Source organism: Pongo pygmaeus, chromosome 12, assembly GCF_028885625.2.
Source record: "Pongo pygmaeus isolate AG05252 chromosome 12, NHGRI_mPonPyg2-v2.0_pri, whole genome shotgun sequence".
NCBI classification, from domain to species: domain Eukaryota; kingdom Metazoa; phylum Chordata; class Mammalia; order Primates; family Hominidae; genus Pongo; species Pongo pygmaeus.
Genome location: NC_072385.2, coordinates 127374837 through 127388462, shown reverse-complemented (window position 1 = coordinate 127388462; position 13626 = coordinate 127374837). Strand labels below are relative to the sequence as shown.

The 13626-nt window shown below is 43.2% G+C and overlaps 1 long non-coding RNA gene across 1 annotated transcript; it reads right to left on the bottom strand.

Moving 5' to 3' along the window:
* Window positions 1–10409: 10409 nt before the first annotated feature.
* On the bottom strand, window positions 10410–13025 carry LOC134737880 (uncharacterized). Its single transcript, XR_010123282.1, has 3 exons — window positions 12961–13025; window positions 11462–11554; window positions 10410–11300 (listed from the first exon to the last, which is right to left on the bottom strand). It is a non-coding gene; the product is annotated as an uncharacterized LOC134737880 (long non-coding RNA).
* Window positions 13026–13626: the final 601 nt, after the last annotated feature.

The window sequence follows — 13626 nt, the reverse complement described above, 5'->3', positions numbered from 1 at the left end:
TGCTCTCTGTACAGGCTCATGTAGGCAGTGACAGACACCCTTAATTTGTAAGCATTAGCAGAATGAGATGCAGTTGCAGAAAGTGTAATTGGATCATCTTTGTATTTTATGTCAGCGTGTCTAAGTACTGCTAAAGAATGCACCACGTGCTCGGCGCCTCCGACAACACAGAGGGGTTGTTGTAGGCCTGACAAACAATAGCAGAATCAGCTTCTTACTGTTATATTCAGAGTGTGGTGTATGTGTATGTGTGTGTGTGAGAGAGAGAGAGAGGTAGAGCATGCACACTGGTTTATCCAAGGCACTAGTCATTAAGTAGGAGAGCTTTAAGATCTGCGGAGAAGCATAATGGCTTTCAAATATTTCTGACATTAAAATGTTCTATAATCACCTTCCATTAGTAAAACCAGAAAAAGCCTGGCTTTGGTATAAAGCACAAAATTCATTTGCCTTCCTCTCCCAGCCCTTCATGTCCTTGTGCCTAAAATATTCCAGGCTGTTAAGCTTTCAAGAAAAGAAATCAGTGTACTTTTTCTGTCCTAGAAAAAAAGTCCCAGATTTCATGACTGACCATGTTTGGAAGACAGGTACATTTTTTATAATTAAGTTACATAATTAAGACTAAAGGAAAAGGAAACCAACCCCACCTGCCCAGCTCACTTTATATGTAAGAAAATTGGGTCCATTCTTTCTAGCTTATGCCAAAATGCACCTAGAATTCAAATTCAGTTCTGACCACCAGATGGTAAGGGAAATGTAAACAGGCTAGCATTTGAGAGCCAGCTCATAGATCTGGAGACATTTAGCATGGATGAAAAAAACGAAAGCTAGAAACAATAGCAGTCTTCATGGACCTAAGGGATCACCCAATAGAGAAGAGGATGGGCTAGTTCTCTGTGGTTTTAAAGAAAAGAGGAAGAGCCAATAGATATTGTTTCCAGGAAAGCATATCCTCGCTAAACATCCTCTTGCTCAAAGTTCTTGAAAGTCCTTCCATTAAATAACACTGGTTCCCTGTTGCCAGCCCCGGGATATTCTCTCTGGAAAAAAAAAAAAAAAAAAACAGTGATCAAATCGGTTTGGGATGGTTGCAAAACATATCTCCTTGCTTTAGAGATTACAACATGCATATTTAAAGATGTAGGAAGATGCTAAGCAACTATACAGTAAAGCAAACAATTAGACTTTATTTAACCCGGTGTTTTTCAACTGCTCCTATAACCTTGTTGACACCTTTCTATCAATATTTCTTTGATCTCGTGTTATAATAAGCACACTTTTGGACACTTTGAATTACAGGAAAAGAGCCAGAATGCTTTATTCTGGTATTTGAAATTCCAAAAGCTCCTGTCCTGACCTTCTGAACATGATTTCTTGCAATGTTCTGTGATTCCCAACTTTCATAGCTTGTTGTTCACCTGCCCGCCACCTGGAATCACGGCACATTAGGCTGCACCCTGATAGCTCCACGGGCACCAACCCAATGCCATTTCTTCACTCAACAAACAAGTATTGTGCATTTAATTCTTAGGCTCAGGGAGGCTAGGTAATTTCCCCAGGTTCACATAATTAGCTTGGGGATTGTCTAACCCCCAACATCCAAGAAGTTTCCAGTGTGCCTGTCTCCCCACAAAGGAGGGGTGGGCTTCAAAGGTCCACGGCATCACCAGTTGCCCCCCACGCAGGGCCATGAAGGAGGTACTCACTGTGGGCTTTCTTAAATATTCGAGGCTCCTGAAGTTTTCAGAGTACAGTCCAGAGTCGAGTACAGGCCCGGCAGCATGTAATGGAAGCTGAATGTATTCATCCACCTGCTACAGAGATGTAATCCTTATAGTAGAACACCACAAGTCCTGCTGACCTTGAAGAAGTCAACTGCCATGATACAAGTGGCCTAGGAAATGGGCCACCTGGAAGGGGACTGTAAGCAACCCTAGCATCACAGCCCCTGCACCTCAGAACTGCAACCTCAGTTTCTCCTTTTACAAGTGAGGAAATGATACCCAGAATGCTTCAGTCATTTGAGTAGCGTTGCCATACTTATAGGTAACTGAGTGAGAGAATCAGACTCCTGAGCTCTGATAACTCCAACATCATGCAGAGATAGGAAGGCATAATGTCTAGTCTCCACCCACATAATAACACAGCGAGGAAACAGACAGCCTGCCTCGGATCAGGATAGTATAGACAACTGAGGCCCTGATAGAGGTTGGAGAAAGATTACAAAACTATACTATGAGAAGAAAATATAAAGGACCTTAGCTTTTGAATATTTGGGGAACACAAGATGTCTCTTCAAATAATTGCTGGCATATCTAACAGAAGAAATCAGTTTTGCATTCTCCTAAGCAGCAACAACTGTGGCCTTTTAGGAAGCACTTTTGGTCTCATGTCAACACAAGAAAACAATTCTGATTTCTAATCCAAGGACACACAGCTACCAAATAGCAGAGCAAGAATTCCAGCCAATCACTGTGACTCCAGAGGTTATGCTGTTAACTACAAAGCTACCTGCCTGGATACTCATAAACATTAAGTAAAATAATATCAGTCAAGTGTTAAAGCAGAGTGTACCACATTCGTTTGCTTTATAAATAAAAGCTTTCATTAGTTTTAAACAGGCAAGATTCTAGAATTTTGAAGAAGAAAGCTCAACGTACCAGGAGTACTTCATTCATTTATTCATTTTGGGTCACCCTTGAGGTTCCAGGAAAGCACGGCCCCAGGTACTACAGAAAGTGGTATACGAACCTCCTGAAGCTTATATGATTTCCGAGAAGATAACTCTCACTGGAATTCTGACATACTAAGAAATATACAATGCTGAAAAAGTTTAAGGAAGCTTAAATAAATAGTTATCAGGGAGCATGATCAGCCTAAAGGGGTTGAGTTAATCTGAATGTGATGGCTAGGTAATCAAATGTGGATAAGAAAACCCAGAGACCCCAGGGCAGCTCTGGAACTGCTTGGCATGTGACAGATAGTAAATGCCTTTGGTGACATTGCATTGCAAAGGCGAAAAATGACCCTGCTAATCATGTGTTGGATGGGTTGTCTGACCTGGTAACTCTCAAGGTAAAAAACTTTAAATTCTAAAATTAAATATATATTTTTACTAGTCTTCAGGAATATTAACTAATTCTTCAATCTTCCTGCATAGAGCACTTTCTGATTTACAAAGAAGAGCCCTTCGAGGGAAGATGGGGAGTCCAGAGATCATTCTGGCACAAATCTCCATCTTTCTGGAAGCCAAATTGCCTAACTACTCTGGTCATAGGTCCTGGTTGTCCCCAAGAAAAGATGAGATTTTATGGCTGCGGGTAGGTAAATAATGAGCCACTGAGCTTGAAGACATTTTGTTTTATTTTCTCTGTCAGGACTGTAAAAGCTTTGTAAACTTCTCCTTTGCTGTCTTGTATATACTCTATCCATATGGAGTTCATTGTGGTTCTCTAACACAGCACCCTCTGTGCTCACTCCTCAAAGGCTTTATAGCTCATTCTTTCTGCTTACAATGCCCTCTCGGCATCCTTTTCCTGCTTAACCGTTAAATTTCTCCAACTCTCAATTCCAAGATTCTCTCCCAGGAACTCCTCTCTGACCTTCCCCGTCTCCTACTTAGGCATGATGTTCCTCCATGGACTGTAGTTCTCAGGGTGGCCCTCACACTGGGTTACACTCACTTGTCTGTCTGTCTCCCCCTCCAGACTGTGAGCAAGGCAGGAGAACAGCATGCCTTTGATGTCTGTGACTTCTGCACCTAGTTCACGGTGCATATGTGGATATGCTCATCAACTGAGGGAACATTGGACACTTTTCATTCTCCACCCTAGAGCTGACATAAAGTCACAGCACAGAATCAATCAGGAGATGTGGGGATTTGTGTGTGCCACCCAGGAATGTCCCTTGCAGCATCCAAATAACATGATCTCAAGGAAAAGGATCGCTTTGAGAATCCACAGAAATGAGCAGACATTCGAGAATGTGGACACTTCACATCTGTTGCTGAACTGATGGAGAAGCCTCAGCCCCAGCTCCAGAACTGCTTTGAATTGTGCAAAACCATGTTGATGATTCCATTTATAATTCACTAAGCACCTGATACACATCGAGCATAGCCCTGAAATCTCTTTCAGCAGTTATTTCCATCTTGGAAGAAGCAGCACTTTTGGCCGAGACCTCCTACATTGGACAGGGCTGTTGCCTATAGGCCAGCACGTGTCACTGGTCCTGGGGCTCAGTCCCCACTTCTAGGAGATATCAGAGCATAACAATATCCTAATGAATTGTTTAACTTGAAAAATTTTAGAAAACAATCTTAATGGTCCATTGAGTCCCTTTCATTGTCTTGGTTGACTAGTTATAAGTGGATTTCAATATGCATTTAATCAAAATACCCAGCTGCATTCATTTAAAAATGCAGCCCACAAAAAGCATCTAAGTGGGCCCCTTACCTCCCTACTAACAAAATGCAGGAGAGATTTCACCAGAATTGAATTTGGCAGAAAACTAAAAGCCCCTGAAATCAGCTATCTGGGATACACATTTTAGCTTTGTCTTTATTGGAGCAAAGACAGCTAATAAATGAGTGTGTTCACATGAATGAGAGACAAGCCCGAGGGAGAAGGGCTGGCAACAGACATCAGAACTTACTCACCTCAGGCTCCAGTGAGCCTGTGTCCACAGCAAACCCTCAAAGCTGACTTGAACACAGTCAGGGAGAGTGGTTGCTCTCTGTTCAGAAGTAGCAAGGTTTACCAGACAAAGTTTCGGCTTTGAAGTCAGACTTCTGAGCTAGGTGGCCATACTAAATTATCAATTTTCTCATGACATTGTCATCCTCTTTAAAGTAGAGATAGCAAAGTCTGCTGCATAAAGTTTGCTGAGGTTGAGTTCTTTTCCCTCAAATTCATATGTTGAAATCCTATTCATATGTTGAAGTCCCCCAGGATCTCAGACTGAATTATTTGGAAACAAGCGCATTGCAGATGTAATTAGTTAAAATGAGGTTATAGTGAAAAAGAGTAGGTCTCTAATTCAATATAGATGGTGACCTTCTGAAAATGGAGACTGTGGACACAGACACCCATACAGGGAGAACACGATGTGAAGATGAAGGGAGAGATTAAGGAGATGAGTCCACAAGTCGAGAAATGACAAAAGATTTCCAGAAAACCATGAGAAGCCAGGATAAAGCCCTGGAACCGATTTTCACTCGTAGCCCTCAGGGGGAACCAACCCTGCTGACACCTTGATCTTGGAATTCCAGTCCCCAGAACTGTGAGACAGTAGGTTTCTGTTGTTTCAGGCACACCTCTTTTGATGTTTCACTATTGAAGCCCCAGGAAATCAATCCAGGGTCGTTCTAATGATGAATGAGATGCCGCCTGCAGGAGCTCTGGGCACTGGGCCCAGGGCAGAAGAGGTGTGGACAGAGGTCAGGTCCCTGCCTCATTGTTCTGGCCAAGACAGGCTGGTGTAAGGAACACAGGGAAGGTGAGGAGACTGCAGCTGGAGCAAGTCTAGTATTCATGCATGCGAAGTAAATGACGAAGCACTCCACAAACATCATTCATTGAACACTTGTATTGGCTTACGTAGCTGGTTGACTGAAAAATCAGTCCTTTTTTGGTAAGAGACTCTCTGATGACAGCATGTAATCTTCATCAGGTCTTCATAATTCCAGAAAATCTCTTGAAAATTGCTTTTATTTGAGCTGATGGGCCTAGTCCTGGGGTGGGGCGCTAGGAATCCTTCAGCACACAGGAAGGCTCCCTGCACAGTGCTCCCTGTGTCTGCACAGCTGACCGCCCAGGAGCCGATGCAATTCCAGGTGAGTGAAGGAGCCTGTGGATATAAAGGATGGAGACAGACTCCAATCCTTTCCATTTTCCGGTTGGTTGTTGTTAGAAGTGTTCGATAGAAGAGGAGGCCCTGACAAAGCCCTCCAGCAGGAAAGAACATGGAGACCCCAAAGCATAAAACACCATGAGTGAAGGGAGGCTGGGGCAGGTGACCAGGGCTTGTCACTATATTGGCAGGAGCTCTGGATCCTGCACGCAAGCAGCAGAGGAGACCGAAGCCCTCCCCTGCCCAGCGTGACGGGTCTGTCTGAGGATGACCGCTGGGGCTTCACCTTCACGGAGCAGTCACATGAGCAAGGACCCGTGAATGATTTCCCTTATGATTCTACTGTAACCTGATGGGACAGACATAAGCTGAAGACCAGGGCCTGGCAAAAAAACTGATTCCCCTTCTAGAAATTCTGCTATTTTTGTCGAAGAATGGGAATGAGGACACAAAGTTTTGCTTCCTCCTCTATCCTGGCAGCTTGTGCGTCTGCTCCTTTACCAGCCTTTTCCTGGCAGCGTCAGGGACCTGCTGATTAACATGCCCTCTGTTTTTGGCCCCCTTTCCTTGTGTGTGTGTCACCCCTTCATCGCCAATGAGTTCTAGGCATGTGGGTGCTGCCTTTTAGGCATTCTGAAAATACAAAGCAAAATCATTGGGAATGGGAATACATTTTAATCCAGCAATTGTACACAGAGGCATTCATTATGGTAGACTTTAAAAGAGCAAGAAGTAAAAAGGAAGTAAGCTACCTGTTCGGCATTGTGAAATTGCATACATTAAGAATGTACAGTGCACTAAAATACCATGCTGCCATTCGAGGGGACATTGTGGGACAAGGGTCAGCTGACAACAACTGACCAGCCAGCTGAGGCCGGCTGCCATTGTGTGTGGCTTGCAAGCTGTGGGTTTTATACTTTCCAATGGTTGAAAAAAAATTAAAAGAAGAATAATACATGACATTATATGAAAATTATACAAAATTCAAATTACAGTGCCCATAAATAAAGTTTTATTGGAACACAGCCATGCTTGATCTTTTATGTGGCATCTGTGGCCCTTTTCATCCTACAACAGCAGCATTTGAGTAGTTGAAACAGAGCCTGAAATATTTCCTATTCAGCCCCTTACAGAAAAGTTTAGCTGACCTGTATGGAAGAAGAATCATCACATGAAAAATAACATGTTCAATGAAAAACTAGGTAGAAAAACAGTATGTGTCGTAAGATGCATTTTTGAAAATGTAGACCATGAGGGGTACAGGGTGAAGTATTTGGAAAGAAACTTCGCTGCGTAATCACTGTTTAGTCACTGGACTGTGGGAGTACTGGTTAGTTAGTTGTTATTAGTATTACTGTTTGTGTTATTCTGCTTACCTGTATTTTCCAAATTTTCTATAATTAATATATATTTTTAAAATAAGATGAAAACTTACTATTAAAAAAAAGTCACTTCCTTACACGAAGGTTAGAGAGCCCTGTCTTTCATTCTTTCATACCTGTTTTGAGACTCTTCTTGGGCATGGGAGGAAGAGTTTGTCATGAGAAACAGTGATGGCCGTGTACATTCATTCCACCTCCGTCATTCCTTAAATGATCTGGCCATGGGGTGCCATATAGACATGGGCCAATATTCTTGGCAACATATACAAGTTACGTAAGTTTTTGTAACATTTTAGGCAGTACAAAATGTAAAGTAGCCAGTTTAAAAATATTTAGTAATATAGTTTTATAAAAGTTTTATATAAGAACAAACTGGATCAGTCAACTGAACAAGCACCGAGAGGCTGCATGTGGACACCACACATCTCAGAGCCCATGTGAGGGCGCCTCACAGAGGACTCCAGGCCCTTTCAGTCTCTCAGAGGCCCCGGCGCCACTCCAGACACCTAGCTTCATCTGACACCATGTTGTTAATTAATTGTTTTAAGAAAATATCTAAAGTGAGTTTCTCTGCTAATTTGATAAAATATAATCAAGAACACATTTTTTAAATTTTGACCCTCATAATGAGAGACCCTTTTAAGTCACAGTTCACGCTAAAACCACTGGAGATATTAACCTACACCCTTTCAAGCTGATTTCAGAAAACTTAAGTAAAATGTTACATAACTTTACCCCCCAAATTTCTCCTCATTGTAAGGTACAGAGTAATGACTATCCCCTCTTAGAGCGTTGCCCACAGCGAACAGGCTCGGCTTCACTCTGCACTGGAGTGCTTAAGGGTGAGCTGCTTAAGAAGCTGGGCTGTGCCTCCATTTCCCCCACGTCAGGTGGATCAGCTTCGGATTGTGGGAATCAATGCGATGGCATCATGGAATACCGGAAGCCCCCCGACGGCTAGATCTGCAACTCAAGCTTCCCATGCTACATGGGCCCCATACATCTGATGTGTCACTGAGAGCCTTTAGTCCGTTTGTTCACTGAAGGACTTGAAAACTCCAAATGCATGTGTATCTTAGATATTTTTTCTTCTTTCCAGGTGGACCATTTTCTACCCTTGATAACATGGTGAAACCCTGTCTGCACTAAAAATACAAAAAATTATCTGGGCACGGTGGCATGTGCCTGTTGTCCCAGCTATTCTGGAGGCTGAGGCAGGAAAATCGCTTGAACCAAGGAGGTGGAGCTTGCAGTGAGCCGAAATGGCGCCACTGCACTCCAGCCTGGGTGACAGAGCGAGACTCTGTCTCGAAGAAAAATAAAAAGATTAAGCCTCAACTGCATAACCAGTTTGAGAGAGCACAGAAAAACATACGTGAATTAAAACAAGGTGCTCTGTGTAGGAGGGCTATCCCCAGGGCAGGACACACATCATCCCATAGCAGCCATCACATTTCAATGTCAAAATCAATCTCGACTCCTCAGCCCCTTCCTCTATTCCTCTTGCATCCCTTATGAGCACACTAGATGAAGCATGCAGGCGTTGTTCATCTTTATCAGCTGCTGGTGGCCATCGTGCAGAGGACTTCACAGAGACAGGGAGAAGGACTTGGGGAGATGAGCTCCCTTTGGAAATCAAGATTAAAGTATGAGGTCACATCTCATTTCATTATGTTCTTTTTTCTTTCTCTTTTTTCTTTTTCTTTTTTCTTTTTCTTTCTTTTTTTTTTTTTAAGACGAGTCTCCCTCTGTCGCCCAGGCTGGAGGGCAGTGGCGCGATCTCGGCTCACTGCAAGCTCCGCCTCCTGGGTTCACGCCATTCTCCTGCCTCAGCCTCCAGAGTAGCTGGGACTACAGGTGCCCGCCACCAAGCCCGGCTAATTTCCTTTTGTATTTTTAGTAGAGACGGGGTTTCACCGTGTTGGTCATGATGGTCTCCGTCTCCTGACCTCGTGATCCGCCCTCCTCAGCCTCCCAAAGTGCTGGGATTACAGGTGTGAGCCGCCGCGCCCGGCCTCATTATGTTCTTTTTATAAGAATCTAGTGAAGCCTCTTTCTGATCTTGCAGCAGAGTTCCCCTTCTTTTGAAAGCCTCCTCTGCCTGCTCCTAATTCATTAATGGCTCCATGCAGACCCAAAGAATTCCCATGCCTGTAACACACTCAGCACATCCTTAGCAGAACATCTGTCTGGGTCACTTTTATTCCTTAAAAAGGGACTATGAGATGATGCCATTCATGACTCCTGGCAAGGATTTATAACCTGATTAATCCTAATCATTCTTAAAGCATCCTAGGTCTAGAAACATTGACAAAACTCCTTGTAATACAATTACAAACAAAACCGAGTTAGTATCCTCTGAGCAAGATCCGTCTTGGATGCTGCTGAGAGGAATGGTCATGATGCTCTCTCACAAGCTTCTCAAATGGGGCCAAGTGGGCCAGAGTGAGAAGTAATGTGGCCAAGGAGAAGACTCCATTTAGGATTCCCTTGAGACGGTCTTTTTCAGACACAGCCCTAAAAGAGAAAAAGACGTCTTGCCACCTTACAGACACCTGGATGGGTAAAGGAGTAGCCCTGGCTTTAGCCAGGTTTGGAAGGGGTCAGATCTCAGAGGAGCAAAGTTAGTTCCCTTCCAATTGCCCTGGAGGAGAGGAGGGAGGAAATTTTATCAGGCGAAGAACCACACCCTTGGAGGCCACTATCAGATGTTCAACTGATTTGATTTCTGACAGCCATATTGCTCACAACCCAATGGGCTTTGAGAAGCATGTTTCACTCATTAGAGAGGATATTGCTTTATAGACACTAAATAATGACATTCTATACATTGCATAACACCAGGTGAATGAAACAAGGAATGTGAAATAATTTGAATGGTGTTGGAAAGACACATGGAAGTTAAAGAAATAAAAAAGTGAATACCAAGACATCTCTCCATTCTGGATGGAATTATTATAATAATCATCCGCTCCACTCTTTGGGGAACCAAAGCTCTGCCAAGTGCTGATTTCATCACTTACCGACTTGCAACCCTGGGCATGGCACTTCCTGCTCGTAAATTAAACTTTTTCATTTGCATCAAGAGATGTAGTCAGCATAAACTTAATAGTTTCGTTGTGAGGTTGAAATGAGAAAGAATATAGATGTTAAACATTTCACACTGTACCAGGTACAGAGGATTAAATGTAGTTAACTTTATTATCACCAATTCTTAAAACAATTTACAAGATATTATGAAGTTCAATTTATAGATTAGAAAACAATGTCAGAAATGTTATGCAATTTTTCCAAGGCAACACAGATAATAAATGGAGAAGCTGGGATTCAAGTTTATTTCTTTCAGATGCCAAAGTTCATATTCCTTCTAGCCCATCGCTTTTCCGACTTCAATGTGCACACAAATTACCTAGAGATCTTGTTAAAATGCAGGTTCTGATTCGGAGAACTGGGGTGGGGTCTAAGATTCCATGTTTCTGATAAGTTACCAGGGGAGGCCAACACCACCAGCCTGTGGAGCTACATTTTTAAGTAGTGACATTCCAAAACATTTTGCATTCTTATTAAGCATGCTGCCTGAAAAAGGTAAATGGTAGAACAGACATTGAAGTGGATTTAAAAGAAGGGAGAAAAGAATAAGAAGGAGGAGCAGGAGAAGGAGAGGAAGGAGAAGGAAGAAGAACAGAAGAAACAGTCATGTCAGAATGAATGCTGGTGCTGGAGAAGGGGAGAAAACATCTTTCTCACCTCCATATCCAGGGCCAGGATGTTCGTTTAGCAGCTTACACATTCTGGGCATTTTACACATTTGTCAAAATACTATACGAAATCACAAAATTCTGACTTAGTGTCTCCGCCGTCAAAGATTGCAAAGGCAGTTCTTTTCCTCTCTCAGTCTCCAGCACCCCAGCTTCTGGAAGAACAGCCAAGCTTCCATTATGAGGTCACTGGCCCAGGGCAGAATGACAAGCAGTAGCTACTCTTAAAGCTGTGATCTTAGGCATTTGCTTTGTAGTAAGATAAATGTGGGGCTCATGTCCAGACTCTGCTAGTCCTCAGATTCCTCTTCTATGAAATAAAAACATGTTTTTAATTTATTAAATTTTTCTGAAGATTAAAATGAGTTAATATGGGTAGAGCACTGTATTAGTCAGGATTCCCCACAGAGAGAGAAGCAACAGGATAGAGAGAGATATATGAAAGAGGACTTACTAGGAGAATTGACTCACACGATTTTGAAGGCTGAGAAGTCCCAGGGCAGGCTGTCTGTAACCTGGAGACCTTGGGGTGCTGGTGTTGTGGCTCAGTCTAAGAACCGAGGCCTGGGAACCAAAGAAGCTGATGGTGAAACTCTCAGTGTGAGACCACTCTCAGTGTGTGCCACTGATGTAAGTCCTGGAGTCCCAAGACTAGGAGCCTGAATTTGTTGCCCAAGGAAATGTGTATCACAGCTCCCACTGTTAGATGGACATATTCACCTTTTCTCTGTTTTTGTTCTCTCCAGGGCCCCAGCCAATTAAATGATCCCCACCTAGTCCACTCAAACTCACAAGTTAATCTCCTCTGGAAACACCTCACAGACATACCCACAAACAACGCATTATCAGGGTTCTAGGAATTCCTTAACCCAGCCAAATTAACACCTAAAATTAACTTTCACGAGCACTTAGAGGAAATCCTGGCATGACACAAGCTCTCAGTACTTGTTAGCTCACGTGTTAGTGCTAAACTCTGTAGAGAAATGATCTCTGTGCCTGGCACAAGGGAGTGAATGTGACTCCTCACCTTCACTGAATGCTTACCATGTGCCAGGTGCTGGACGAGTGCCTCACACATATTCTCATGCAAGTGCTTCCCCACCCTGAGCTGTGTTCTATTATCGTTTATCTGATGCTGTTTTAGAGATAAAGAAACTGAGGCATAAAGGAGTTAAGTCATTTGCCCAAGTCACATGCCTAAGAGGTGGTGTCACTGGTATTTGAACCCGGAAATCTGACTCCAGCACCTGCTGAGTTCCTCTGCTCTCGACTGCACTATTTGGTGGTGGTGGTGGTGGTTGCTGCTGCTGTTAAAGTTTAGAGGAAGTTTTCTGGGCTCCTAAAATTTCTAAATGCCATTTCTGCTTAACTTGCTGGTAGAGGTGACAGAGTGGTTTGCGGAGAGGTGAAATTTCTCAGCACAGTCACCCTGATAATGCAAAGAGATCCATCCTGAGCCAAGCCCATTGGCAGCTTCTTTGTAGGGCACGCAGATTCTCAATCTGTCCCCACCACTGTCGGAACTGATTAAGCCAAACACATTTTCAGTAACATTCAAAGACTTCTGTAATTGACTGTATGACAAGAGTTATAAACAAGCAACTGAGTTAGCAAATCTACCAAACCCTCTTAAACAAAGAGTCTTAGAAGAAAATGAGCTAATTATGCATATGCTGTCCAGACAAGGGACAGGGTGTGAACCAAGATGCCTCTTCATTACTGGGAGAAGCAGCACTTCCCTTGAAAAATCACAGAGCTGAGAATGTGGACAGGATCAGAGATATCCTGTAGTCAACCCCTTCTGCTCCCATTTACCAATATAAGGAGATGAACCACTAAAAGACATGCTTCCTATATTAGTCTTTTTCCACACTGCCATAAAGAAATACCCAAGACTGAGTAATTTATAAAGGAAAGAGGTTTAATTGATTCACAGTTCCACATGGCTGGGGAGGCCTCAAGAAACTTACAATCACGGCAGAAGGCAGAGGAGAAGCAGGCACCTTCCTCACATGGCAGCAGGAGAGAGAAGAGTGAAGGAGGAACTTCCAAACACTCATAAAAGCATCAGATCTCATGAGAACTCACTGTCATGAGAACAGCATGGGGAAACTGCCCTCATGATCCAATCACCTCCCTCCCTCAGCATGTGAGGATTATAAATCCAGATGAGATGTGGGTGGGGACACAGAGTCAAACCATATCACTTTCCGAAAATAAAATAACAGTTTTGTTTCTTTGTAGTTCCTGAACCAAGCACAGTGGTAAGCACTTGTACATGTGCAAGACATGCAAAATCAACAGAAGAACACAGTCATGTCCTACGGCCTAAATGTTTGTGCCCCACCTCAAAATTCATATGTTAAAATCCTAACCCCAAAGGTGTTGGTATGAAGTGGTGGGGCCTTTGGGAGGTGATTCAGTCATCAGGGTGGGCCCTCATAAATGGGATTAATATCCTCATAAAAGAAGTTCCAGGGAGTTTGGTTACCCCTTCCACCATGGGAGGACACAGCAAGAAGGCACCATCTATGAGGAAGCGAGTCCTCACCAGACACCAAATCTGCATTCACCTTGGATTTCCCAATCTCTAGGACTGTGAAAAATAAATGTCTTTGTTTAAGCCACCCAGTTTC